Source organism: Pongo pygmaeus, chromosome 16, assembly GCF_028885625.2.
Source record: "Pongo pygmaeus isolate AG05252 chromosome 16, NHGRI_mPonPyg2-v2.0_pri, whole genome shotgun sequence".
Classification (NCBI taxonomy): domain Eukaryota; kingdom Metazoa; phylum Chordata; class Mammalia; order Primates; family Hominidae; genus Pongo; species Pongo pygmaeus.
In genome coordinates this window covers 89,879,725-89,906,747 of record NC_072389.2, presented here as the reverse complement: position 1 = coordinate 89,906,747, position 27,023 = coordinate 89,879,725, and the positions used below count along the sequence as shown (strand labels likewise).

General features: G+C 43.3%; 1 pseudogene; it reads right to left on the bottom strand.

The window, feature by feature from the left end:
- Positions 1-1,439: 1,439 nt before the first annotated feature.
- Positions 1,440-27,013, bottom strand: LOC129014395 (actin, muscle-like; annotated as a pseudogene).
- Between the last annotated feature and the right edge of the window lie 10 nt (positions 27,014-27,023).

Genomic DNA, 27,023 nt, shown 5'->3' with positions numbered 1-27,023 from the left:
TTTTTTGAGATAGAATCTCTCTCTGTAGCCCAGGCTGGAGTGCAGTGGCGCAATCTTGGCTCACTGCAACATCCGCCTCCCAGATTCAAGTGATTCCCTTGCCTCAGCCTTCCGAGTAGCTGGGACTACAGGCATGCACCACCACCGGCTAATTTTTGTATTTTTAGTAGACAGGGTTTCACCATGTTGGCCAGGCTGGTCTCAAACTCCTGACTTCAAGTGATCTACCCACCTTGGCCTCCCAAAGTGCTGGGATTATAGGTGTCAGCCACCGCGCCTGGCCAAATTCACCATTTAAAAATGTACAATTCATTTGGGGTTTTAAAAAGTATGTTTACAAGGTTGCATAACCATCACTACTATCTTTTTTTTTTTTTTTTGAGACAGAGTCTCACTTTGTTGCCCAGGCTGAAGTGCAGTGGCACAATCTTGGCTCACTTCAACCTCTACCTCTTGGGTTCAAGTGATTCTCTTGCCTCAGTCTCCCAAGTAGCTGGGATTACAGGTGTGCACCACTGCGCCCAGCTAATTTTTGTATTTTTAATAGAGACTGAGTTTCACCATGTTGGCCAGGCTGGTCTTGAACTCCTGACCTCAGGTGGTCCACCTACCTTGGCCTCCTAAAGTGCTGGGATTACAGGCATAAGCCACCTCGCCTGGCCCCATCGCTACTATCTAATTCCAGAACATTTTCATCACCCTCCAAAAATATCTCATATTCATTAGGCAGTCACTCCCCTATTCTCTCCTCCCCTAATAACCACAAATCTGCTTTTTGTCTCTACGAATTTATCTATTATGGACACTTTGTATAAATGGAATTATAGAATGTGTGGCCTTTTGTGACTGGCTTCTTTCATTGAGCACGTTTTCAAGATTCATCCATGTTGTACCATGTACCAGTACTTCATTCCTTTTTTCTCTTTTTTGAGACAGGGTCTTGCTGTTGCCCAGGCTGGAGTGCAGTGGCATGATCACATCTCACTGCAGCCTTGACATCCCAGGCTCACACAATCCTCCCACCTCAGCCTCCCAAGTAGCTAGGATCACAGGCACATGCCACCATACCCAGCTATTTTTTTTTTTTTTTAATAGAGACAGGGTCTCACTGTGTTAGCCAGGCTGGTCTCAAACTCCTGGCTCAAACATTCCTCTCACCTCACCCTCCCAAAATACTGGGATTATAGGCATGAACCACTACGCCTTGCCTTCATTCCTTTTAATGAATATATAATATTCCATTTTATGTATATACATTTTGTTTATCCATTCATCAGTTGATAGGCATTTGGATTGTTTCCACTGTTTGAATATTATAAATAATGGTACTGTGACCATTCATGTACAAGTTTTTGTTTGAACATATGTTTTCACTTCTCTTGAGTATATGCCTAGGAGTGCAGTTGCTGGGTCATATGAAAATTCTGCTTAACTTTTTAAAGAAACACCCAACTGCTTGCCAAAGCAACTGCACCATTTTACATTTCCATGAGCAATGTTTCAGTTTCTCTACATCCTCACCAATTCTTGTTTTTATCTGTATTTTTTATTATGGCCATTCTAGCAACTGTGAAGTAATATTTCATTGTGGTTTGGGTTTGCATTTCCCTGATGAGTAATGATGTTGAGTATCTTTTCATGTGCCTATTGGCCATTTGTAGATCTTTCTTTTTTTTTTTTAGACGAAATCTCACTCTGTCGCCCAAGCTGGAGTGCAGTGGCGCAATCTTGGCTCACTGCAACCTCCACTTCCCGGTTCAAGCGATTCTTGTGCCTCAGCCTCCTGAGTAGCTGAGACTACGGCCACCACGCCCAACTAATTTTTGTATTTTTAATAGAGACAGGGTTTCACCATGTTGGCCAGGTTGGTCTCAAACTCCTGACTTCAAGTGATTCACCTGCTTTGGCCTCCCAAAATGCTGGGATTACAGGGGTGAGCCACCACGCCCCACCAATGCTTTGCTTTTGATGTTATATTTGAGAAACTTGCCTACTTTAAAGTCACAAAGATGTATACCTACGTTTTCTACTAAGAGCTTCTAGTTTTAGTTCTTACTTTTAGGCCTTTGATCTACTTTGAGTTAATTTTTTACGTGGTGTGAGGTAGGCATCCAACTTCATTCTTTTGCATGTAGATATCCAGTTGTCCTAGCATCATTTATAGAAATGGTCTTTTCCCCCACTGAATTATCTTGGGATTGTTGTTAAAAATAGATTAGCCACAGAAAAAAAAAGAAAACCAAAATTTGTTGTCATCTCTTAAAGAATTAAGAATTGTGCATAAAAACCTTACATCAATTAAAACAATGAATACATTTACAGTGTAAATGCAAACTTCTTCCAACTCAAGGCAAGTAACAGCCTACTGGTGTCCTGGCAGGAAAACATCAGGAAAGAAAGGAAACTGGGTCCTAAGGTTTGGACTTCTCCAACCCCGACAGACGGGCAAGACAGAAATGACAACTGGGGCTCCGGCCAGTCTCTAGACGAATTCTGGAACACTGAGCTCTGATACATTAGTACCCTGCACAGATGGAGAGACTGCAGGTCAGGCAGAATCACCAAGCCACGGACTTCTCTTCCACAAGCATGTTCTCACCTCTGCCATGAAGTGACTGAACCACATGTACTAAGGGTTGAAATCAAAGATAAGTACAAGGTATTAAATACCAAGGAAACATTTAACTTCAATACAAGGTCAAAATCAGCAACAAATCCTACAATCCAGTGCTGACATCAGATCCAAGCTTCAAGGACAAATTTCTTTTCTTTTCTTTTTTTTTTTTTTTTTTTTGAGATGGAGTTTCACTCTTGTTGCCCAGGCTGGAGTGCAATGACGCGATCTCAGCTCACCTCCGCCTCCCAGGTTTAAGCGATTCTCCTGCCTCAGCCTCCCGAGTAGCTGGGATCACAGGCATGTGCCACCATGCTCGGCTAATTTTGTATTTTTAGTAGAGACGGGGTTTCTCCATGTTGGTCAGGGTGGTCTCAAACTCCCGACCTCAGGTGATCCGCCCGCCTGGGCCTCCAAAAGTGCTGGGATTACAGGCATGAACCACCGCACCCAGCCTGACAAATTTCTTTTCAAAGGCTTATTCCAGTTTCCTAAGGCTAGCATGAGATGTATACATTTTCCAGGGACAAATTTGTACTTCTGAATTCACTCAGGCAGCACAGGCTACATATCTCATCACAGTCCATTTAGAAGCATTTGCGGTGAACAGTGGAGGGGCCTGACTGGTGGCACCCCCGCTTGCTGATCCACATTGGCTGGAAGGTGGACAGTGAGGCCAGGATGGAGCTGCTGATCCACATGGAATACTTGTGCTCAGAGACAGCCATGATCTTGATCTTCATGGTCCTGGTGCCGGGGCAGTGATCTCCTTCTACATCCTGTGTGTGACGCTTGGGTGCATGGCAATGCTGCCAGACAGCACCACATTGGTGTACAGGTCCTTGCAGATATCCACATCACACTTCATGATGGAGCTCAAGGTGGTCTCCTGGATGCAGCAAGATTCCATGCCCAGGAAGGAGGGCTGAGACAGCGCCTCTGGACACCAGAACCACTCATTGCTGATGGTGACCACCAGGCTGTGGGACAGCTCGTAGCTCTTCTCCAGGAAGGAAGAGGACACGGCAGTGGGATCTCCTGCTGCAAGTCCAAGGCAACACAGCACAGCTTTTCCTGGATGTCACGCACAATCCCCCAGTTCACTATGGTGATTAAGCTGTAGCAGGCCCCACGAGGATCTTCACCACGTAGCCGGCCAGGTCCCGGCCAGCCAGGGCCAAACACAGGATGACTGGGGGAGGGTGGCGGTATCCTTGGAGATGGGCAAGTGTGGGTGACCCCATCACCTGAGTCCCCCATGGTGCCAATGGCACTGACAGAGGCATGCAGGGACAGGGTGACCTGAATGGCCCTGTAGCTGACTGGGGTGTTGAAGGCCCCAAACATGATCTGAATCATCTTCTCTCTGTTGGCCTTGGGGCTCAGGGGCCTCAGTCAGCAGCACCAGTTTCTCCTTAGGGGCCATGTGCAGCCCGTTGCGGAAGGTATGGTGCTAGATCTTCCCCATGTGGTCCCAGTTGGTGACGAGCCCTGCTCCATGGGGTGCTTCAGGGTCAGCATGCTGCTTGCTCTGGGCCTCATCGCCCACATAGGAGTCGTAGCCCCTGCCCACCATCATGCCCTGGTGCCAGGGGTGCCTGACAATGGAGAGGAACATGACTTGAGGGCATTGTCCCCAGCAAAGGCAGACTTGCACATGGCAAAGCTATTGTCAACAATGAGCAAGGTGATTTCTGCTTCCATTGTGATCTGTCGGGGGAATGATGAGACAACGTCGAGTGTGGTCTGGCACCAGCCAGGGAGAAACTTAAATAATTTTTACCTAAAACTGTAATACATTATTCTATTTTGGTATAAATAAAATAGTTAAATAACATTGTGAGTTTTAATACACTTTTCAGTTTTTCTATTTTTTCAACCACTTTAGCATTCTGAAAAAAGCAACCATTTAAGAATATATTACAAAGTGTATGGGGCACACATTTTTTTATTTGCCTCAGGAGCCAATATGTCGAGACATGGCATTGTTGATTCAGCTGTGTGGGGCTTAACTATTGGAAAAGAGATTTTTATTTTTACTCTGTGAGTTTGAGTGTAGTGTGGAAAATCATCTGCTAAAAGTATCCCCATTTTACAGATGAAGACCCTATTAAGAAAGGCTAAGCAACTGCCCAAGGTCCCCAGCTCTGTTAGGTAGTTACCCTAGAGCTTGTGTTATTGGCCTCCATTCATGATATTTATAGACTTGATTAGCTAATAATCAGGTATTGTTTCTTGTATGTGGCTTTGTCTCTATTGATTGCATCCATTATATGTTAATACTTGATCCTTACAGAACATTTAATAAGGTTGAAATCTGAGTGGAAGGGACTTTATATACCACGGAGATAACTTAATCCATCCTGCAGTTCCCTAAGGAGCCAATAAAGGTGTCTAAGCCATAGAAATTGTTTAATTAGATATATATATTTTGTTTGTTTGTTTTGTTTTTGTTTTTGCTTTTGTTTTGAGATGGAGTCTCAACTCTGTCGCCCAGGCTGGAGTGCAATGGCACAATCTCGGCTCACTGCAACCTCCAGCTCCCAGGTTCAAGCGATCCTCCTGCCTCAGCCTCCTGAGTAACTGGGATTACAGGCACCCACCATCATGGCCAGCTAATTTTTTTGTATTTTTGTAGAGACCATGTTGGCCAGGCTGGTCTCAAACTCCTAACCTCAGGTGATCCGCCCACCTCGGCCTCCCAAAGTGCTAAGATTACAGGCATGAGCCACTGCGCCTGGCCTAGATATGTTTGAAAGAATAACGAGGGGCCAGTATAAAAGATAAACTGGAAATAGAGAAAGCAAGTTTTTTTAGGGTTGCTGGATGAGGGCAAATGCATAATTAAATGATGAATGTGTTCATTAAGGCAGTGGTGGGAAGAACAAAAAGAAGAGGACATAAAAGAGTGATTGAGGTGACTGACAAAAGAAGGGACATAAAAGAGTGATTGACCCTTGAGTATCCTTTGAGTTGGGTTGTTCCTAGCCATCTTTTCCGATCTCCCTTCCTAACTTAAGTAGGTTAAGGATTAAGGTTTCTTCCACTCTAGTTCTTGATTCACGTTCACTGGTAAATAACACCATTTTAGACTCTTTCAAAGTGCTATAATATTGATTTATTTGATCCTCTCAAAAGAAGAGCACAGACAACCATTTTAGAATGACTGTTAAGGGTCTTAACTTTAAGGTTCAAAGGGCACACAACTCAGCTGTTCTGCAGTTGAACCCTGTGGGTAACAACACAGAGGAACTTCAGTCTGTTTGGCTGATGGGGCTGTGGAGAGAGCAGGACACACGTCTTCATGAAGTTTCAGTCCTGACAGGTTCTCATAAAGCCTCATTTCTTACCTCTCTTTAGGACCATTCTGAGAGAATACATGTAGAGGTCTTCAAATCAGGAAGGTCATCACCACTATCTTTCTTGCCATTATCATATCAATCTTCCCCAGTAGTAACACAGGACTTCTCTTATAGCATCCAGACAAAACTGTGGTTTTTCACTTACTGATGCTTCCTAGAGCCTAGGAAAAGCATAGAGGACCTACCTGTCTATCCCTCTGTTCTTGACTGTTGATTCCATAGTTGATTCCTGCCTCCAGGGGAATGCTACAGATGACTCCCTTCCCAACCAAGCAACAGGGACTAAGCAATTAAGAACAAATTTTCCTCTAAAGTTGCGTCGTATCACAGATTATTACCATCATCTGGCCTCTTCAAAAGAGAATGCATTTTCCTTTGTATGTAACCATGAATGTATATATGTCCAAATGGATTTGTTCATCTGTGTTGAACTTGGGAGAACCTTTAGTGATCTTCTATGGAATTCCCACGTGTGCTTTTATTTGTGGGTTTGAGGTCCCAACGGGAAAAATAGAGAACTGATCACTATCCTGGATCTTCTCACACAAGTATGGGAACATCTGAACACTCACATTTATAATGTTTGGGGATTTGAGTGGAAAAGGTATTGTTACTGGATAGAGTTGTTGAGGTTCTTGGTGTGTTGAACAAAGAATTGAACAAGGCTGGGCACAGTGACTCACACCTGTAATCCCAGCACTTTGGGAGGCCGAGGTGGGTGGATCATCTGAGGTCAGGAGTTTGAGACCAGCCTGGCCAACATGATGAAACCCCATCTCTACTAAAAATACAAAAATTAGCCAGGCATGGTGGCGTGCGCCTGTAATCCCAGCTACCCAGGAGGCTGAGGCAGAAGAATCGCTGGAACCTTAGGGGGCAGAAGCTGCAGTGAGCCAAGATCGTGCCACTGCACTCCAGCCCAGGTGACAGAGCAAGACTCCGTCTCAAAAAAAAAAAAAAAAAGAATTGAACAAAGTAACAAAAGAACGGAGCAAGGAAAGAGCAAAAGCACAGGTTTATTAAAGACAATTCGCAGAGTGGGAGTGGGCTCCAGCAAGTGGCTCAAGAGCCTCCTCAATTAGGGTTTTTATTAAGCTAAAGGAACCTAGCAACACCCCTTGGTGCCCTGTAGAGGCCTCCAATTGGCTACACCGTGAAGGATTGGCTGGAACCGAGACCCGACCAGCAGTCAATCGGGGGCTGAAGTGACTTGTTATCATGGGAGTGAGGATGTGGCCTATATGCTGCACCTGCTGTTCTCCTGCCAAATGATAACAACCCTATGTTTAAAAACAGCTGGCCGGGTGCGGTGGCTCACACCTGTAATCCCAACACTTTGGGAGGCCAAGGCAGGTGGATCATGAGGTCAGGAGTTCAAGACCAATCTGGCCAACATAGTGAAAGCCTGTCACTACTAAAAATACAAAAATTAGCCGGGTGTGGTGGCGGGCGCCTGTAAAGCTACTAGGGAGGCTGAGGCAGGAGAACTGCTTGAACCGGGGAGGCGTCAGCCACTGTGCCCGGCCAGGAACTTGATAGATTCTAACATGCAAATAAAAGAGCAAAGGGCCAAGAGTGGCCAAGACACTCTTGAAGAGTAAGGTGGGAGGATTTATTCTATCAACTATCCAGTCTTATTGAAACAGCCTTGTTGTCTGGAGTAACACCCAAGGTTCGTTGTCCCACGGCCACAGAGAACAAGAACAAGGACACACAAAGAATGAGGTTAAGAGTGGAAGTTTAATAGGCGAAAGAAAGAGAAGAGCTCTCTGCTGCAGAGAGGGGTCCTGGTAAAATAGGTTCCAGTTCTGCGGTGAAATGCAGGGGGTTTTATAGATGAGCTGGTGAATAGGCGGTGTCTGATTTACATAGGGTGCAAAAAACTGGTTATACCAGGTGTGCCATTTGCATAGGGCACGAATTTCTGGTAGCCCCCACCCTAATCTTCTATTATGCTGGCTGGTTCTCTGCCTAAGCTGTGCCATGTTGCCCATTTATCTATTACTGTACACATGGTAACAAAAAAAGGGAAGATGGAACCTCGATGGTGGACACGCCTGGCCCCCAGGTAGCCCTTTTCTATTGGCACAACTGTCGGCATTCCTCCATGCAAGCCTCTAGCTTCCTTATTTATGTTTGCAGCTTGATTTGTCAGGCTGCTCTTTGTTAGGAAAAAAATGATTCTTGGCTGGGCGCGGTGGCTCACGCCTGTAATCCCAGCACTTTGGGAGGCCAAGGCAGGTGGATCACGAGATCAGGAGATTGAGACCATCCTGACTAACAAGGAGAAACCCCGTCTCTACTAAAAATACAAAAATTAGCCAGGCGTGGTGGTGGGCGCCTGTAGTCCCAGCTACTCCGGAGGCTTAGGCAGGAGAATGGCGTGAACCCAGCAGGTGGAGCTTGCAGTGAGCCAAGATTGCGCCACTGCACTCCAGCCTGGGCGACAGAGCGAGACTCCGTCTCAAAAAAAAAAAAAAAAAAGATTCTTGGGCTTTTTGTTAGACTGGAAGCTCTGCTGAAGACTCTGTTGACCTCACTATCTGCCTAAGTAATTTCTTTCTACCTCCTGTATCATTATGACAAAGCTATAGTAATTATGATACTCTGGTATTGGTTCAAAATTAAACAAAATGATTGATAGAACAAATTAGAGGTCCTAGAAACAGATTCACACATATGCAAGCTTGATATGACAGAGGGGGCACTGGAGATCAGAGGGGAAAGGAATAGTCATTTAATGACTAGATCTGAGACTACTGATTATCAGATCAAAGTGAAAAATAAAACTGGGTCCCTATCTCACACCACATAAAGGTCCCTATCTCACATCACACAAAATTCTACAGATAATTAAAACTAAATTTAAAAAAATAATATCTCCTAGAGAAGTTTTTTTTTTGTTTTTTTGTTTTTTTTTTTGGATTAGAGGTGCCTGCCATCACACCCGGCTAATTTTTGTATTTTAGTAGAGACGGTGTTTCACCATCTTGGCCAGGCTGGTCTCGAACTCCTGACCTTAAGTGATCCACCTACCTTGGCCTCCCAAAGTGCTGGGATTACAGGGGTGAGCCACTGCGCCTGGCCTAATTTTTGTATGTGGACTATCATGTTCTTATAAAACTATGCTTTCCTTGGTGTTTTTATTAACCTCTTTATTTGAGAAAATGAAACATACTCTGTTACCTTTTTTGGTGATGATCATCTAGCTTCTTAATCTTAACTATTTGTTAACTGGAATCTACTTTTTGTTTCAATGCATTTGCTGACCCTCTGGAATCCTGCTCAAATGAGGATCCATTATTTCCTAGGCTTCCTGCAAAGATAACATCCTGGAATTTCTTTTCATTGCATTCCTAGGTTGGGTCGTTTCACATGTTTCATTCTCTCCAATGTATATCCTTAAATTTTTTTTCAGAAAAATGTAGATGTGAAATAAATGTGAGTTCTTGCATCTCTGAAATATCTATTTTACTCTTTCATGTATTTGTCTGGTATAGAATTATAGATTCAAACAACTTTCTGTTCTGACTTTGAAGGTACTGCTTCAATATCTTCTTGTGTACCTTTTTGCTGATGACAAAACAGATGCCAATCCAATTCTCATTCTTGTTTAGGTAACCTCTGTTTTCCTTCTCTGGAAAATTTTAGGCTCTTCCTTTAATCTTTATTATTCCAAAATCTTGAAGGATTTGTCATAGGCATTTGAACCAGAGCAACTCCATCTTGAATAGGTGCTGAGACCTACTGGGCTGCACTTCCAGGAGGTTAGGCATTCTAAGTCACAGGATGAGACAGGAGGTCAGCAAAGATACTGGTCATAAAGACCTTGCTGATAAAACAAGTTGCAGTAAAGAAGCTGACTAAACCCACCAAAACCAAGATGGTGACGAAAGTGACCTCTGGTCGTCCTCACAGTTCATATTAACATGCTTGGAGACACTCCCACCAGCACCATGACAGTTTACAAATATCATGCCAATGTCAGGGAGTTACCCTATATGGTCTAAAAGGGGGAGGAACGCTTACTTCTGGGAAACTAACTTTCTAAAGTTAGTTTTAGTGCTTTCTAAAGTACTGAATTCCTTTCCTGGAAAACTTGTGAATAATCTGCCCCTTGTTTAGCATATAATGAAGACGTAACTGTAAGTATCCTTAGTGGGGCAGCCTAAGCTGCTGCTCTGCCTCTGGAGTAGCCAACTTTTATTCCTTTGCTTCTTAATAAACTCACTTTCACTTTACTCTATGGACTGGTCCTGAATTCTTTCTTGGGCAAGATCCAAGAACCCACTCTTGGGGTCTGGATCGGGACTCCTTTCCGGTAACAGGTTTCTGTGTATGTACGTGTGTGTGTTTAAATTTGCTGTGTGTACAGATATGTGTGTATATATATGTGTTTAAAATTTACTATGCTTGGTACATTTTCAATATAAAGACATGTATCTCTAAGTTACCGGAACTATTTGTTCTCCTAGTATTTCTTTGCTTCCATTTTTTTCCTGATTTTTTTTTCTTAACTTCTATTAGGTAGTTAGCAGATATCCTAGACTAACATAATTTTTTCCAATTATCTTTTGGGGAAGGATATTTTTGTTTCTTATCCCAATACTATTAAATTTTTATTTTGACAATTGTTTTTAATTTCTAAGAGTTCTCTTATTTGCATTGTTCCTTTTCCATAGCAACCTATTCTTGACTTATGATGCAATATCCTCAAATCTCTTCATAGATACTAATTTTTTTAGTATACATAGTTACATAAATTTTTTTCCAAAGTTTTCTCTATTTCTTGTATAAGTTGTAATCCCTGGGAACAGCTCTCTTTGTTCAATAAGGCCCTTTTCTTACTTGCTGTTAGTTTTCTTCAAATGTCTAGTAAATCTGGGTTGAACATTTACGAAGATTTGCATAAAAACAAAGGACTAGGGCCAGGCGCAATGGCTCATGCCTGTAATCTTAACACTTCGACAGGCCCAGTTAGGAGGATTGCTTGAGGCCAAGAGTTTGAGACCAGCCTGGCCAACATAGTGAGACCTCGTCTCAACAAATAAATTAGCTGGGGCCAGGCGCAGTGGCTCATGCCTGTAATCCCAACACTCTGGGAGGCTGAGGTGGGTGGATGACCTGAGGTCAGGAGTTTGAGACCAGCCTGGCCAACATGGTGAAACCTTGCCTCTGCTAAAAATACAAAAATTGGCTGGGTGTGATGGCATGTGCCTGTAATCCCAGCTACTCAGGAGGCTGAGACAGGAGAATCGCCTGAACCTGGGAGGCAGAGGTTGCAGTGAGGCGGGATTGTGCCACTGCACTCCAGCCTGGGTGACAGAGGGAGTCTCTGTCTTTAAAAAAAAAAAAAAAAAAATTAGCTGGGCATGGTGGTACGCACCTATAGTCCCAGCTACTCAGCAGGCTGAGGCAGGAGGATTGCTCGAGCCCAGGAGTTTGAGGCTGCAGTGAGCTATGATCATGCTACTGTGTTCTAGCCTGCATGACAGAACGAAACCCCGTCTCTAAAAATAAATAAATAAATGACTAGGTAGCTGCTGGAGTTTCATCTGCTGCTGTGGGTTCAATTTTCATAGCTGATTTCTCTCTGGAATAGGAGGGATCATGTGAACTTTGTATATATATGGTGGATGTGTCACCTGGGAGGCTTCTTTTTAGGGTACATAGGCAGAAGGCAGAAAGGAGGGCCCTTCTAACTGCCAAAATGAGAAGAGCTTACCTACACTGGAAACTGGATTGTTCCCAAGGCAGATCATTTTCTTTAGGGAAGAGTGACTCCTTCAATTTTGGTTTTTAGTTTAGTTTTCCTTTAATGACTGCTGCAGCTAGCCACTTTATATATAAGATTGGAGTACGGAGAGTCACAGCATCAACTGGCACAAAGTGGTTTGATAGACTATCTTTCAATTACCCCTTTGATATCAGTCCTGTTTCCACTCTGCTTCTGCTCTTAGTCTGGAGCCTCTTAAAGGCATTCTTGGGAAAGAAGATCTCACATTTGCTAAATTCTCATTTGCACACGTTCCAGGTGATAATTTTCTTTAGTCTATCTGCTAATAAGTTCCCACCCCATTGCTACTGTGGGAAAAACAATCAGCCCAGGATCCAGTTAAGAATCCCAGTGCAGGCCAGATGCGGTGGCTTATGCCTGTAATCCCTGCACTTTGGGAGGCCAAGGCGGGCAGATCACTTGAGGCCAGGAGTTCAAGACCAGCCTGGCCAACATGGCGAAACCCTGTCTCTACTAAAAATACAAAAAATTAGCCAGGGATGGTGGTGCATGCCTGTAGTCTCAGACACTCAGGAGGCTGAGGCAGGAGAATCGTTTGAACCCAGGAGGCAGAGGTTGCAGTGAGGTGAGATCGCACCACTGCACTCCAGCCTAGGTGACAAAGAAAGACTCCTGTCTCAAAAAAAAAAAAAAAAAAAAGAATACCAAGGTAGGCCAGATGTGGTGGCTCATGCCTGTAATCCCAGTACTTTGAGAGGCTGAGGTAGGAGGATTGCTTGAGCCCAGGAGTTTGAGACCAGCCTCAACAACATAGTGAGACCCACCCCTCCATCTCCACAAAAAACATAAAAAATAAAATTAGCCTGGTGTGGTGGTACACATCTGTGGTCCTAGCTGCTCAGGAGGCTGAGGTGGGACAGTTACTTGAACCAGAGAGGTTGAGGCTGCAGTGTACTATGATCATGCCACTGCACTCCAGCCTGGGTGACAGAGACCCTGTCTCAGTACAAAAGAATCCCAGGGCACATCTCAGAGAGCAGAGGGATAGGGTACCTCCAGAAATAACTCTGATCAATAGTCTTCATAGCAGGTTAATTTGTATGTTAAAGTTACTGATGGTCTGTGTTAAAAATGATTTAACTCCTTCCCTGTGTTATAAGTGAACGGTCATCTAGTTACCCAAAGTTCCAAGTAGATTTTCTTTGCAGAGGAAAATGAATCCATTAAGATGTTCAAATACTAGGCCAGGCACAGTGGCTCATGCCTGTAATCCTAGCACTTTGGGAGGCTGAGGGGGGCGGATCACAAGGTCAGGAGATTGAGACCATCCTGGCTAACAGGGTTAAACCCCGTCTCTACTAAAAACACACAAAAAATTAGCCGGGCGTGGTGGTGGGCGCCTGTAGTCTCAGCTACTTGGGAGACTGAGGCAGGAGAATGGCATGAACCCGGGAGGCGGAGCTTGCAGTGAGCCGAGATCATGCCACTGCACTCCAGCCCAGGCGAAAGAGCGAGACCCCGTCTCAAAAAGAAAAAAAAGTTCAAATACTAATATTTGTCAACTAAAAATTAAATTTAAAAAAGATGTTCATATATTCCAAATCTCCTCTCCCTTCTAGTTATATTTATTAATAACTTATTTCATTTATATTCTAGAAGTTTCAAGCCTTTCTTGTCAAATTGGTTAATTTAAATCAATGTATCAAAATAAAATATCTAAATACTACAAATCTTGAGCTTCTTAACCTAAAAATGCTGAAGGCTGGACCTCATCTTTTGGTAGATAAACTACCTGCTCTGTTGGGCACTGGTTTGAGAGGTCTGCCTGGCATTCACTAGCCACACAAGTTATGTCAGAGATATGACATGTGCGCTTATTATGTGCCTGTCAGAGACAGTGGGGTTCTATGGAATATTACATGAGTATTACAAGTGAGTAGCAATATTAAAATAAGTTTTAAAAATAATGTTGAATGAATAAACAAGTGAATAAAATTGTTCACGTATAAAATGAACAGATGAACCTTAAAGTAGTTGGTGTTAACTTAATGGTGTTGTGGGTAGAAAATTTTATAATACTTTAATTCTGATTTAGTAACAAAGGAGTATTTTTACACAAAAGGAAAACTCTACAAACCAGCAAGTCTTCTTGGAAAGATAAGAAAAACTTATGCCAGGTGCGGTGGCTCACGCCTGTAATCCCAGCACTTTGGGAGGCTGAGATGGGTGGATCACTCGACATCGGGAGTTTGAGACCAGCCTGACCAACACGGAGAAACCCCATCTCTACTAAAAATACAAAATTAGCCGGGTGTGGTGGCGTGCGCCTGTAATCCCAAGACTCAGGAAGACTGAGGCAGGAGAATCGCTTGAACTCGGGAGGCCGAGGTTGCGGTGAGCTGAGATCGTGCCATGCACTCCAGCCTGGGCAACAAGAGTGAAACTCTGTCTCAAAAAAAAAATAAAAAGAAAAGAAAAACTTACATTATAATGATTATAATGAAGATAAAAAATTTCCTCAGAATTCCAATAGAAAAAATGAATCATTTAGAATTCAACTTTTACGAAATACATACAGATTCCAGCTTTCTCATCCATTAGGTGAATCCCTACACAGTAAATAGCATCTAGAAGGAAAGCCACAGAATACATAGTTCAGGACCGGCCGGAAGCGGTGGCTCACGCCTGTCATCCCAGCACATTGGGAGGCTGAGGTGGGCGGCTCACGTGGTCAGGAGATGGAGGCCATCCTGGCTAACATGGTGAAACCCTGTCTCTACTAAACATACAAAAACAAAATTAGCCGGGTGTGGTGGCGGGTGCCTGTAGTCCCAGCTACTCAGGAGGCTGAGGCGGGAGAATGGTGTGAACCCGGCAGGCGGATCTTGCAGTGATCTGAGATCATGCCACTGCACTCCAGCCTGGGAGACAGAGCAAGACTCTGTCTCAAAAAAAAAAAAAAAAAAAAGAATACATACTCCAGGACCTCCATTTTACAGTCAGGATGACTCAGCCTCATATAGAAACCTCACTCCATAATCTTCTGCAAAATTAGCACCAAATTCAGGCAGACCAGGTTTTTGTTGCTAGGGAGAACAGTTGCCAGAGAAACATGCTAGAGGGCAAACACCGATAGATATATAAAAAGCATCAATGTCAATCACTCTGTATTTATTACTTTCACCTGCGTTTCTAACCCATCTGTCATGGTCTATTATTATTACCCCCTTTTTATTTCTCATAAGACTCTCAGGCCCCATGAAGAATGCTAATAACAAAATTGTACGTCTTAGTTAGCTTAGACTGCTATAACAAAGTACCATGTACTGGGTGTCTTAAACGACAGACATTCATTTCTCACTGTTCTGGAGGCTGAGAAGTTCAAGATCAAGGTGCTGGCAGATGTGGTTCCTGGTGAGGGTCCTCTTCCCAGTTTGCTGATGGACTCCTTCTTGCTGTGTGCTTGCATGGCAGGGAGAGAGAGAGAGAAGCAAGTTTTCTGGTGTCTCTTAAGGGCACTAAAACTATTATGAGACCCCACCTTTATGATCTCATCTAACCATAATGACCTCCCAAAGGTTTCATCTTCATATACCATCATATTGGGGCTTAGGGCTTCGACACATGAATTTGGGGGGTCACAATTCATTGCATAGCATTGTACCTATTCAGCAGTATCCCTTTGAGAGTTATGTCCCAGCACTGTGTCATGTTTTTATATGCAGAGGTTGACTTAGTCCTCATTATATAGCTGAGGGAACTGGGTCTAGTTCATTAACTACACTAAGGTTATAATCAGTAAGTTGTCACAGAGCTAGGATTTGAGCCCAGGCAGTCTGACTGTAAATCCCCAAATCCTAATTCCCTCCCTATATTGTCTCAACCACAGGAAAAATCACTTTGAAACCTGATTAACTGAGTTCAGGAGTTGTCACACTTTTATGGACTGGGTATAGAAGTACTTCAAATATTAATTAAACTGATTCCTTTGATAACTGCTTATAAGAAGATAAACCAGACAGACAATAAATGTTCACAATAGAAAGAGCTAAAAACAAAACTTTGGAGAACATGGACAGCCAGTTTGAAAGGAGTAATTTCTTGAATGCTGATCACATGAGACATGACTCGTCAGAAGCAACCACAGGTGTTAACTGATCAAACTGGCTAAGGATTTAAAAAGTTCCAGTGGGGGCCTAGGGAAGTGGCATTGTCCAACACTGCTGGTAAATACGTATTTGCACTTCTTCTGAAGAGGAAATTTGAAAATAGGTATGTAAAGTTTCAAAAAAATTTATTCTTTTAACTAAATAAACTAAACCTGGGTACTAATTCTAAGGAAGTCAAGATGTATGCAAAATTGTATGTACAAGGCTAGTCATTACATTACTTCAACAATAGATTTATATATATTCTGATTATTAAAAACATGCTACTTATAAAAGAGTCAAGAAGACACAGACATGTCGATAGAAGTAAAAACAAAGAACTTAGGATTTCATCTCTTAGAACTTGCCATTGTTACAACTGGACCCCCCTAACCCTTAGTCATGTATATATATCTAATTTGTATTTTTATAACTCATTGGTTTTAAAAATGCACTTCTCTTACCTAGTTATTGATGCTCAAAATACAAATACATGCTTCCATCTTTTTTATTTTTGAGATGGAGTTTCACTCTTGCTTGTTGCCCAGGCTGGAGTGCAATGGCGTGATCTCAGCTCACCGCAACCTCTGCCTCCTGGGTTCAAGCAATTTTCCTGCCTTGGCCTCCCAAGTAGCTGGGATTACAGGTGTGCGCCACCATGCCTGGCTAATTTTTTGTATTTTTAGTAGGGATGGGGTTTCTCCACGTTGGCCAGGCTGGTCTCAAACTCCTGACCTCAAGTGATCTGCCCACCTCAGCCTCCCAAAGTGCTGGGATTACAGGTGTGAGCCACCGCGCCCGGCCTTTTTTTTTTTTTTTTTTTTGAGAGGGAGTCTTGCTCTGTCACCCAGGCTGGAGTGCAATGGCGTGACCTCGGCTCACTGCAACCTCTGCTTCCCGGGTTCAAGCAAGTCTCCCATCTCAGCCTCCTAAGTAGCTAGGATTACAGATGCACAACGCCACACCCGGCTAATTTTTTGTATTTTTAGTAGATACCGGGTTTCACCATGTTCCCTAGAGTGGTCTCGAACTTCTGAGCTCAGGCAATCCACCTGCCTTGGCCTCCCAAAGTGCTAGGATTACAGGTGTGAGCCACTGTGCCCGGCTGCTCGCATCATTTTATTTTATTTTATTTTTTTGAGACAGAGTTTCACTTTTGTTGCCCAGGCTGGAGTGCAATGGCACAATCTCGGCTCACTGCAACCTCTGCGTCCGGGGTTCAAGCAATTCTCCTGCCTCAGCCTCCCGAGTAGCTGGGATTACAGGCATGCGTCACCACCCCTGGCTAATTTTGTATTTTTAGTAGAGATAGCGTTTCTCCATGTTGGTCAGGCTGGTCTCGAACTCCTGACCTCTGGTGATCCACCTGCCTCAGCCTCCCAAAGTGCTGGGATTACAGGTGTGAGCCTCCGCGCCCGGCCTGCTTGCATCATTTTAAATGAATGCCTAGTATTCTACTGTATGAATAGACCATAATTTAATCAGTGAACTCTTTTTTTTTTTTTTTTTTTTGATAGTCTCACTCTGACACCCAGGCTGGAGTGCAGTGGTGCGATCTAGGCTCACTGCAACCTCCACCTCCTGGGTTCAAGTATTCTCCCTGCCTCAGCCTCCTGAGTAGCTGGGATTACAGGCGCCCAACACCACATGTGGCTAATTTTTGTATTTTTAGTAGAGATGGGGTTTCACCATCTTGGCCAGGCTGGTCTTGAACTCCTGAGCTCAGGCAATCTGCCCTACCTCGGCCTCCCAATGTGCTGGGATTACAGGCATGAGCCACCACGCCTAGCTAATTTTTGTATTTTTAGTAGAGATGGGGTTTCACCATGCGGGCCAGGCTGGTCTCGAACTACTGAGCTCAGGCAATCTGCCCTACCTCGGCCTCCCAAAGTGCTGAGATTACAGGTGTGAGCCACAGCGCCCAACTAGTGAATGCCTAATGAGCTTGCTTTTGCCTTGTTAGAATTGAAAACTTGATTTATCATCTCACCCTCCTACGATTTCATTAAAATCATACTTAAGAAATAAAAAGAGACATAAAGATATAAATAAGAGAATGGGAAAAGAAACATAAAGATCTAAACAAGAGAATCGGGAAAAGATCATTAGTAGATCAGAGATTTCAAAGAAATTTTGGAAGATAGCTGATGAAGGAATGATAACTGATGGAGGGGAAGCAGAAGAAACTGCGGAGGGTGGGAGATAAAGCCCAGGAAAAAACAATTCACACTACGGAATGCTAGGAGGGTCCAGAACCAGGAAATATCAGAGACAACTGAGTACAGGAATGAGATATAAGGCCAAGATTCCACATATGAAACAGTTTTCCTTCCCTTCCACTTCTGCATGCAGAATGCCTTACAGCCAAGAATCTACCCCCAGGGTGACGGTGTGATAGGAGGAACAGAGACCATCCAGAACTTCCCATACATTCACACATCACACTGAAACGTTATTCTGTAAATAAATCTAAGGGCTCCATAGAAAATCTCCTGCATTCTACCCATTACAGTAAAATGTCAGCATTCCTGTCCCATCATCTTGGCCAGCAGACAAGTTCCACACAATCCACTTATTCATAATCCACTTATTACTTCATTAAAAAATATAAACAGTCAAGACCCCCCCCCCACTTCAAACATTTGAGGAATACATCCAATGTGAAATAAAGATGGGTGAGATCACACCACTGCACTCCACCCTGGGCAACAGAGCAAGACTTTGTCTCAAAAAAAAAAAAAAAAGAAAGAAAGAAAGAAAAGCTTAACGAACTGACATAATTTTTCTTAAATCCAAAAGAAAAGTGAGGTCACAGGGCAAACCACTATCCCCAACATTGGAGAGGCAGACAGATATGTACAAAAGTCACAAGCTACCCAGAGCAGAAATCTCCAGAGGAACCAATGCCAGGGCAGAAAAATATGAACTGTAATTGAATTGCCAGAGGCTAGGTGTAGACAAGTCTGAGAGTCAAAAATTTCAGGAGAAACCAGAAACAGGGGAGGGAGAACCCAAGCTTCTGTGAGTTTTACCTCCAAGAGTTTGACCAGGTTCTCACAATAAATATTAGAGAAAAATCTTGTCATACTTCTAGCAGGAGAAGAAGAAAAAGAACTATTTTGAAACATGCCAAAGCATGCTGTTCTTAACAAAGTCTGCCCTCAGGAGAAATATTTAATCAGAGCCTAAATTGCTGGAGTTTTATCAGAGCCTAACTGGCCTGGGAGAAGGGAAAAATGCCCAACTCCAGCCCACTCTGGCCATCTTGTCCCACCTAAGGGGGAAGAAAAAAACTGAGAAGCACTTGTAAAGTTCACATTCCAGAAGCACATGCTCACTAAAAGACTGAGACCTAATCATAGGGTTCATAGAGGAATACTTTCCCTCTCCCCACACCTTACCCCCACATTACTAAAGGCCTATTTGCAGCAGTTCCTTTCACCCGGTACATCCTGTCCAGCTATGAAGAAAAAATTACAAGGCAAACTAAAAGGCAAAACATACATTTTGAAAAGACAGAGCAAGCATCAGAACCAGACATAGCAGGAATGTTGGAATTATTAGACAAGAAATTTTAAACAACTTTGATTAATATACTAACAGCTTTAATGGGTAAAGTAGACAGCATGCAAGAACAGATGGTCAGTGTAAACAGAGAGATGGAAATCCTAAGATAGAACCAAAAAGATGCTGGGAGCAGTGGCTTACACCTATAATCCTAACACTTTGGGAGGCTGAAGTGGGGCAGATTGCCTGAGCTCAGGAGTTCGAGACCAGTCCGGGCAACATGGCAAAACCCTGTCTCTACTAAAAATACAAAAAAATTAGCTGGGGGTAGTGGTGCGTGCCTATAGTCCCAGCTTCTTGTGAGGCTGAGGCATGAGAATCTCTTGAACCCAGACCCAGGAAACAGGTTGCAGTGAGCCAAGATCATGCCACTGCATTCCAGCCTGGGTAACAGAGTGAGGTTCTATCTCCAAAATAAATAAATAAACAAAATAAAATAAAAACAAAAAAATGCAAGAGATAAAAAACACTGTGAATAGAAAATGAAGAATGTCTTCGATGGGCTAATAGACTGGACATGGTGAGGAAAGATATGACATATGATGATATATCAACAGAAACCTTTTTTTTTTTTTTTTTTTTTTTGAGATGGAGTCTCACTTCATTGCCTGGGCTGGAGTGAAGTGGCGTGATCTCAGTTCACTGCAACCTCCACCTCCCAGGTTCAAGCAATTCTCCTGCCTCAGCTTCCCGAGTAGCCGGGACTACAGGCGCATGATGCCACGCCCGGCTAATTTTTTGTATTTTTAGTAGAGATGGGGTTTCACCATGTTGCCCAGGCTGGGACTACAGGCATACACCGCCACTCCCGGTTAATTTTTTGTATTTTAGTAGAGACGGGATTTCACCGTGTTGCCCAGGCTGGTCTTGAACTCCTGAGCTCAGGCAATCCACCTGCCTTGGCCTCTCAAAGTGTTGGGATTACAGGCATAAGCCACCATGTCCAGCCAATAGGAAGCTTTCAAACTGGCAATAAAAGAGAACAAAGACAAAAAAACAAAAAACAAAAAACAAAACAAAACAAAAAAACAGAAGAGACTATCCAAAAACTATGGAACAACTACAGAAGATATAACATATGTATATTATGAATACCAGAAGGAGAAAAAAGAAAGGAATAGATTAAATTATTCATATTGTTTGAAAGAATAATGACTTGAGAGTTTCTCCAAATTAATGTCAGATACCAAACTACAGATCCAGGAAGCTCAGAGAACACTAAGCAGATAAATATAAAAAACAAAAACAGAAAACTGCAACCAGGCATATAATTTTCAAACTACAAGAAATCAAAGATAAAGAAAAAAATCCTGAAAGAAACTAGAGGGGGCCAGGTGCAGTGGCTCACGCCTGTAATCTTAGCACTTTGGGAGGCCGAGGCCGGTGGATCATCTGAGGTCAGGAGTTCAAGACCAGCCTGGCCAACATGCTGAAACCCCGTCTCTATTAAAAATACAAAAAATGAGCCAGGCATGGTGGCAGGCGCCTGTAATCCAAACCACCTAGGAGGCTGAGGCAGGAGAATCGCTTGAACCCAGGAGGTGGAGGTTGCAGTGAGCCAAGACTGCGCCACTGCCCTCTAGACCCTGGGCGACAGAGTGAGACTCCATCTCAAAAAAAAAAAAAAAAAAGGCCGGGCGCGGTGGCTCATGCCTGTAATCCCAGCACTTTGGGAGGCCGAGACAGGCGGATCACGAGGTCAGGAGATCAAGACCATCCTATCCTAGCTAACACGGTGAAACCCCGCCTCTACTGAAAATACAAAAAAAAAGTAGCCAGGCGTGGTGGTGGGCACCTGTAGTCCCAGCTACTCCGGAGGCTGAGGCAGGAGAATAGCGTGAACCCGGGAGGCGGAGCTTGCAGTGAGCTGAGATCGCGCCACTGCACTCCAGCCTGCGCGACAGAGAGAGACTCCGTCTCAAAAAAAAAAAAAAAGAATTCTTTAGAGGTTGGGCATGGTGGCTCACGCCTGTAATCCCAACACTTTGGGAGGCCAACTGGGGCAGATCACCATAGGTCAAGAATTCAAGACCGGCCTGGCCAACATGGTGAAACCCCGTCTCTACTAAAAATACAAAAAAATTAGCCAGGCGTGGTGGCTCATGCCTGTAATCCCAGTTACTCGGCAGGCTGAGGCAGGAGAATTGCTTGAACCTGGGAGGCGGAGGTTCCAGTAAGCTGAAATCATGCCACTGCGCTCCAGCCTGGGTGACAGAGACTCCATCTCAAAAAAAAAAAAAAATTTATTTAGAGAGAAGGAAAATAACACAGGTCAGAAACTCGGATCCACATAAAGAAAGGGCACCAAAGAAGTAGTAAGTGAAAGTAAAATAAAAACTTTTTCTTATTTTTAATTGATCTAACAGATAATAGTTTGTACAAAATAATATTAACAAATATATTTGCTTATGTGTGCTTATATATGTATGGTTATGTATGCTTACATATTGTAAGTGATACAAATGACAGCAATGATACAAGGATGGGAAGAAAGAATTAGGATTATTTCATTATTATAAGGAACACTGTTCAAGAAGTGGTATAGTGTTATTTGAAATTGGGCTTGGATTAGCTATAAATGTACATTGCAAACTCTAGGGCGACTTCTTTAAAAAGTAAAAAAAGTACACATGTAATCCCAGCACTTTGGGAGGCCGAGGCGAGCGGCTCACGAGGTCAGGAGATCGAGACCATCCTGGCTAACACGGTGAAACCCCATCTCTACTAAAAGTACAAAAAATTAGCCAGGCGTGGTGGTGGGTGCCTGTAGTCCCAGCTACTCAGGAGGCTGAGGCAGGAGAATGGCATGAACCCGGTAGATGGAGCTTGCAGTGAGCTGAGATTGCACCACTGCACTCCAGCCTGGGTGACAGAGCAAGACTCCGTCTCAAAAAAAAAAAAAAAAAAAAAAGTAAAAAAAGAAGTATAAGTGATATGGTAACAAGTGAATAAAAATGGGATTCCATACAAGGCTCAGTTAAAGTCACAAAAGGGGCCAGGCATGGTGGTTCACGCCCATAATCCCAGCACTTTGGGAGGCCAAGGCAGGTGGATCATCTGAGGTCAGGAGTTTGAGACTAGTCTGGCCAACATGACGAAACCCTGTCTCCACTAAACATACAAAAATTAGCCGGGTGTCATGGTGTGTGCCTGTAGTCCTAGCTACTTGGGAGGCTGAGGCAGGAGAATCACTTGAACCTGGGAGGTGGAGATTGCGGTGAGCCAAGATTGGGCCACTGCACTCCAGCCTGGGCGACAGAGCAAGACTGTCTCAAAAAAAAAAAAAAAAAAAAAAAGCCACGAAAGGCAGAAAAAAAGTAGAAGACAAAAATAGTTATAAAGAACAAGGGCAGCCAGGCATGGTGGCTCACACCTATAATCCCAGCACTTTGGGAGGCTGAGGCGGGTGGATCACCTGAGGTTAGGAGTTCGAGACCAGCGTGGACAACATGGCGAAACCCCATCTCTACTAAAAATACAAAAATTAGCGAGGCGTGGTGGTGCGTGCCTGTAATCCCAGCTATTCGGGAGGCTGAGACAGGAGAATTGCTTGAACCCAGGAGGTGGAGGTTGCAGTGAGCCAAGATCATGTCACCGCACTGCAGTCTCGGCGACAGAGCTAGACTCCATCTCAAAAAAAAAAAAAAAAGAACAAGGGCAACAAATAGAAAACAGTAACAAATATGACAGATATTAATTCAACTATATCACTGTGAGGCCAGGCATGGTGGCTCATGCCTGTAATCTCAGCACTTTGGGAGGCTAAGGCAAGTGGATCACTTGAGCCCAGGAGTTTGAGACCAGCCTGGACCACATGGCAAAACCCTGTCTCTACTAAATAAATACAAAAAATTAGTGGGACTTAGTGTGCCTGTAGTCCCAGCTATTTGGGAGGCTGAGGTGGCAATCACCTGAGCCCAGGAAGTCAAAGGTACAGGGAGCCAAGATCATATCACTGCACTCCAGCCTGGGCAATGGGAGTGAGACACTGTCTCAAAAAAGAATAATAATAACCACACTGAATATCAGTGGTTTAAATGCACCTAAAAGACAAAGATTGTCAGAGTAAATTAAAAAAAAGAAAAGATCCACCTATACATTGTGTACAAAATAACACACTTTAAAGACAAATATAGATTAAGAGGAAATGTGTAAAAAAGAGAAAGATATACCATGTTAACACTCATCAAAAGAAAGCAGTGGGATGTTCAGGCAGTCCATGTCAAGTAAAAAAAATAAATAAATAAATAAAAAAAAGAGGCCAGGTGCAGTGGCTCACGCCTTGTAATCCCAGCACTTTGGGAGGCCGAGGCGGGCAGATCACGAGGTCAGGAGATCGAGACCATCCTGGCTAACACGGTGAAACCCCGTCTCTATAAAAAATTAGCCGGGCGTGGTGGCGGGTGCCTGTAGTCCCAGCTACTCGGGAGGCTGAGGCAGGAGAATGGCATGAACCTGGGAGGCGGAGCTTGCAGTGAGCCGAGATTGTGCCACTGCACTCCAGCCTGGGTGACAGAGCAAGACTCCGTCTCAAAAAAAAAAAAAAGAAAGAAAGAAAGAAAGAAAGAAAGCAGGAATAGCTATATTAATTTCAGATACAGCAGACAGAATTCAATGAAGGAAAAGTTATCAGGGATAGGTCGGCCACAGTGGGTCAGGCCTGTCATCTCAGCACTTTGGGAAGACAAGGCAGGTGAGTCACTTGAGCTCAGGAGTTCAAGACCAGCCTGGGCAACATGGCAAAACCCTGTCTCTACTAAAAATACAAAAATTAGCCGAGCATGGTGGCGCACGCCTGTGGTGCCAGCTACTTGGGAGGCTGAGGTAGGGGGATCACCAGACCCCAGAAGTCAAGGCTGTAGTGAGCCATGAGCTGTGATTGCACTACTGCATTGCAGCCTGAGCCTGAACAATAGAGTAAGACACTATCAAACAAAAAAAAAAAAAAAAAAGAGGAGTTATCAGGGATAAAGAGAAGCATTATGTAATGATTAATAAGTTATTTCTCCAAGAAGACATAACAGTCCTTAAAGTGTATGTGACTAGCAACATAATATCAAAATATGTGAGGTAAAAACTGATAGAACTGCAAAGAAAAACAGATGAATCCATTGTCATAGTTGGAGATTTCAACATATCGCTATCAGAAATAGATCCAGCCCGAAGAAAATCAGTAAAGACACAGTTGAACTCAACACCATCAATCAACTGAATAATATTGACATCTGTAAACGACTTCACTTAACAACAGCAAAATACACATTTTTCTTAAGCTCATAGGGAACATTCACCAGGAGAGACTACATTTTGGGCCATAAAATACACTTTAACCCACTTAGGAGAATAGAAATTATATAATGCCTGCTCTCAGACAACAATGGAATTTAACTAGAAATCAATAATGGAAAAATAACTTAGAAATCCCAAAATATTTGAAGATTAAACAATATACTTCTAATTTACATATGAGCCAAAGAAGAAATTTCAAGAGAAATTTAAAAATATTTTGAATTAAATGAAAGTGAAAATATAATCAAAATTTGTGGGAAGCAGTTAAAACAGTGATTAGAGGGAAATTAACACCATTGAATGCACATATTAGAAAAAACGAAAGATCTAAAATCAATTTTAGCTTTCACTTTAGGAAAACAGAAAAAGAAGAGTTAATTAAATACAAAGTAAGTAGAAGAAAACAAATAATAAAAATTAGAGCAGAAATCAATGAAATTTAAAACAGCAAATAGAGAAAAATCATTGAAAACAAAAAGCTTGTTCTTGAAAAAGAGCAATAAAAGCAAAACACTTCTAGTAATCTAACTACAAAAAAAATTGAGAAGGCATAAATTACTAATATTAGAAATCAAAGAGGGGAACATCACTACAGATCCCGTGAAGATTAAAAGGGTGATAAAAACTCTATGCCCAAAAACAAAAACAGGAAAAAAACTCTACGCTCATAAATTTGATAGCCTAAATGAAATGGACCAATTTCTTGAAAGACACAATCTGGCAAAACTCACACAAGAAGAAACAATCTGAATAGGCCTATATTTATTTTTAAAATGGAATCAATAATTGATAACTTTCAGAAACACAAAGTACCAGGTCCAGATGGTCTAACTGGTGAATTCTATGAAACATTAAGGAAGAAATTATGCAAAGTATCTATAGTCTCTTTCAAAAGATAGAAGTAGAGAGAATCTTTCGTAACTAATTTTTTTTTTTTTTGAGATGGATTTTCGCTCTTGTCACCCAGGTTGGAGTGCAATGGTGCCATCTCAGCTCACTGCAATCTCCACCTCCTGGGATCAAGCGATTCTCCTGCCTCAGCCTCCCAAGTAGCTGGGACTACAGGCACCTGTCACCACGCCCGGCTAATTTTTGTATTTTTAGTAGAGGCAGGGTCTCGCCATGTTGGCCAGGTTGGGCACAAACTCCTGACCTCAACTGATCCGCCCACCTCGGCCTCCCAAAGTGCTGGGACTACAGGCGTGAGCCACCACGCCCGGCCCCTACCCATCCTTTAAAGGGATACCCCGAATGTCTATGAACACTCAGATAAAACTGAACTAAATTTGAATCCACTTGTACTACATTTATTTGTCAACTCTTCGTTTGTCTACTTCTTGAGAACTTTAACAGCTGTACTGGGTTGGTTAGTGTCGCCCCCAAAATTCATTTCCTGGAACCTCAAAATGTGACCTTATTTGGAAAGAGTGTCATTGCAGATGTGATTAGTCATGATCAGGTCATACTGGAGTAAGGTGAGCCTTTTACCTAACAGGACTGGTGTCCTTATAAAAGACACAGAGACAGAGACACACAGGGAGTATACCATTTGATAACAAAGGAAGAGAATGGAGTAATGCAGCTACAAGCGAAAGAACACCAGTGATTGCTGGCTCCCACTAGAAGCTAGGAAGAGGCAGGAAGAAGGATTCTATCCAGAGTCTCAGAAGAAGCAAGGCCCCACTGACATCTTGATTTCTGACTTCCAGACTCCAGAAAGCGAGAAAATATATCTGTTGTTTTAAGCTATCCAGTGTGAGGTACTTGGTTATGGCAGCTTCAGAAAACTAATATAACGGCAATTTCAATTTCTACTTTATCTTCCTAGCCCCAAGAGTACCATGTGGATATGAGAGTACAGGATTACGTAGGCTCTCAAATCCCTTCCGTGGTAAAAGAATGATTGGGCTTCCAGCAGTGGCCAAGAATTGCCAGACGCTTATGAGCGCCTGCTGCGAGACGCTCAATAAAGTGGTGGCCATTATAACAGCAAGCAATGGGGCTACATAAATAGTAAGAAACCAAATACAACAAGGGGCAGCGGGAGCAAAGACAGAAACAAGGGCAGCTGAGGAAGGAAGCCTCAATTCCCTGGAGGACATCCGCGGGGGGAGGAGATGTGAATCTGCAAGTCGTTCTCCCAGACCCCGCTGAACGATTCCCGGCCCTCTCTCCACTCCCTACCGCCCTCGGACCCAGCAACAACCGGATCCTGTGCAGGCCTTCCCTGAGTCCAATGCGACTCTCTTCGATAACGTCAACCAGCTGAGCTGTTCTGAACCTGCGCGAAGCTCCTCGGCGCATCC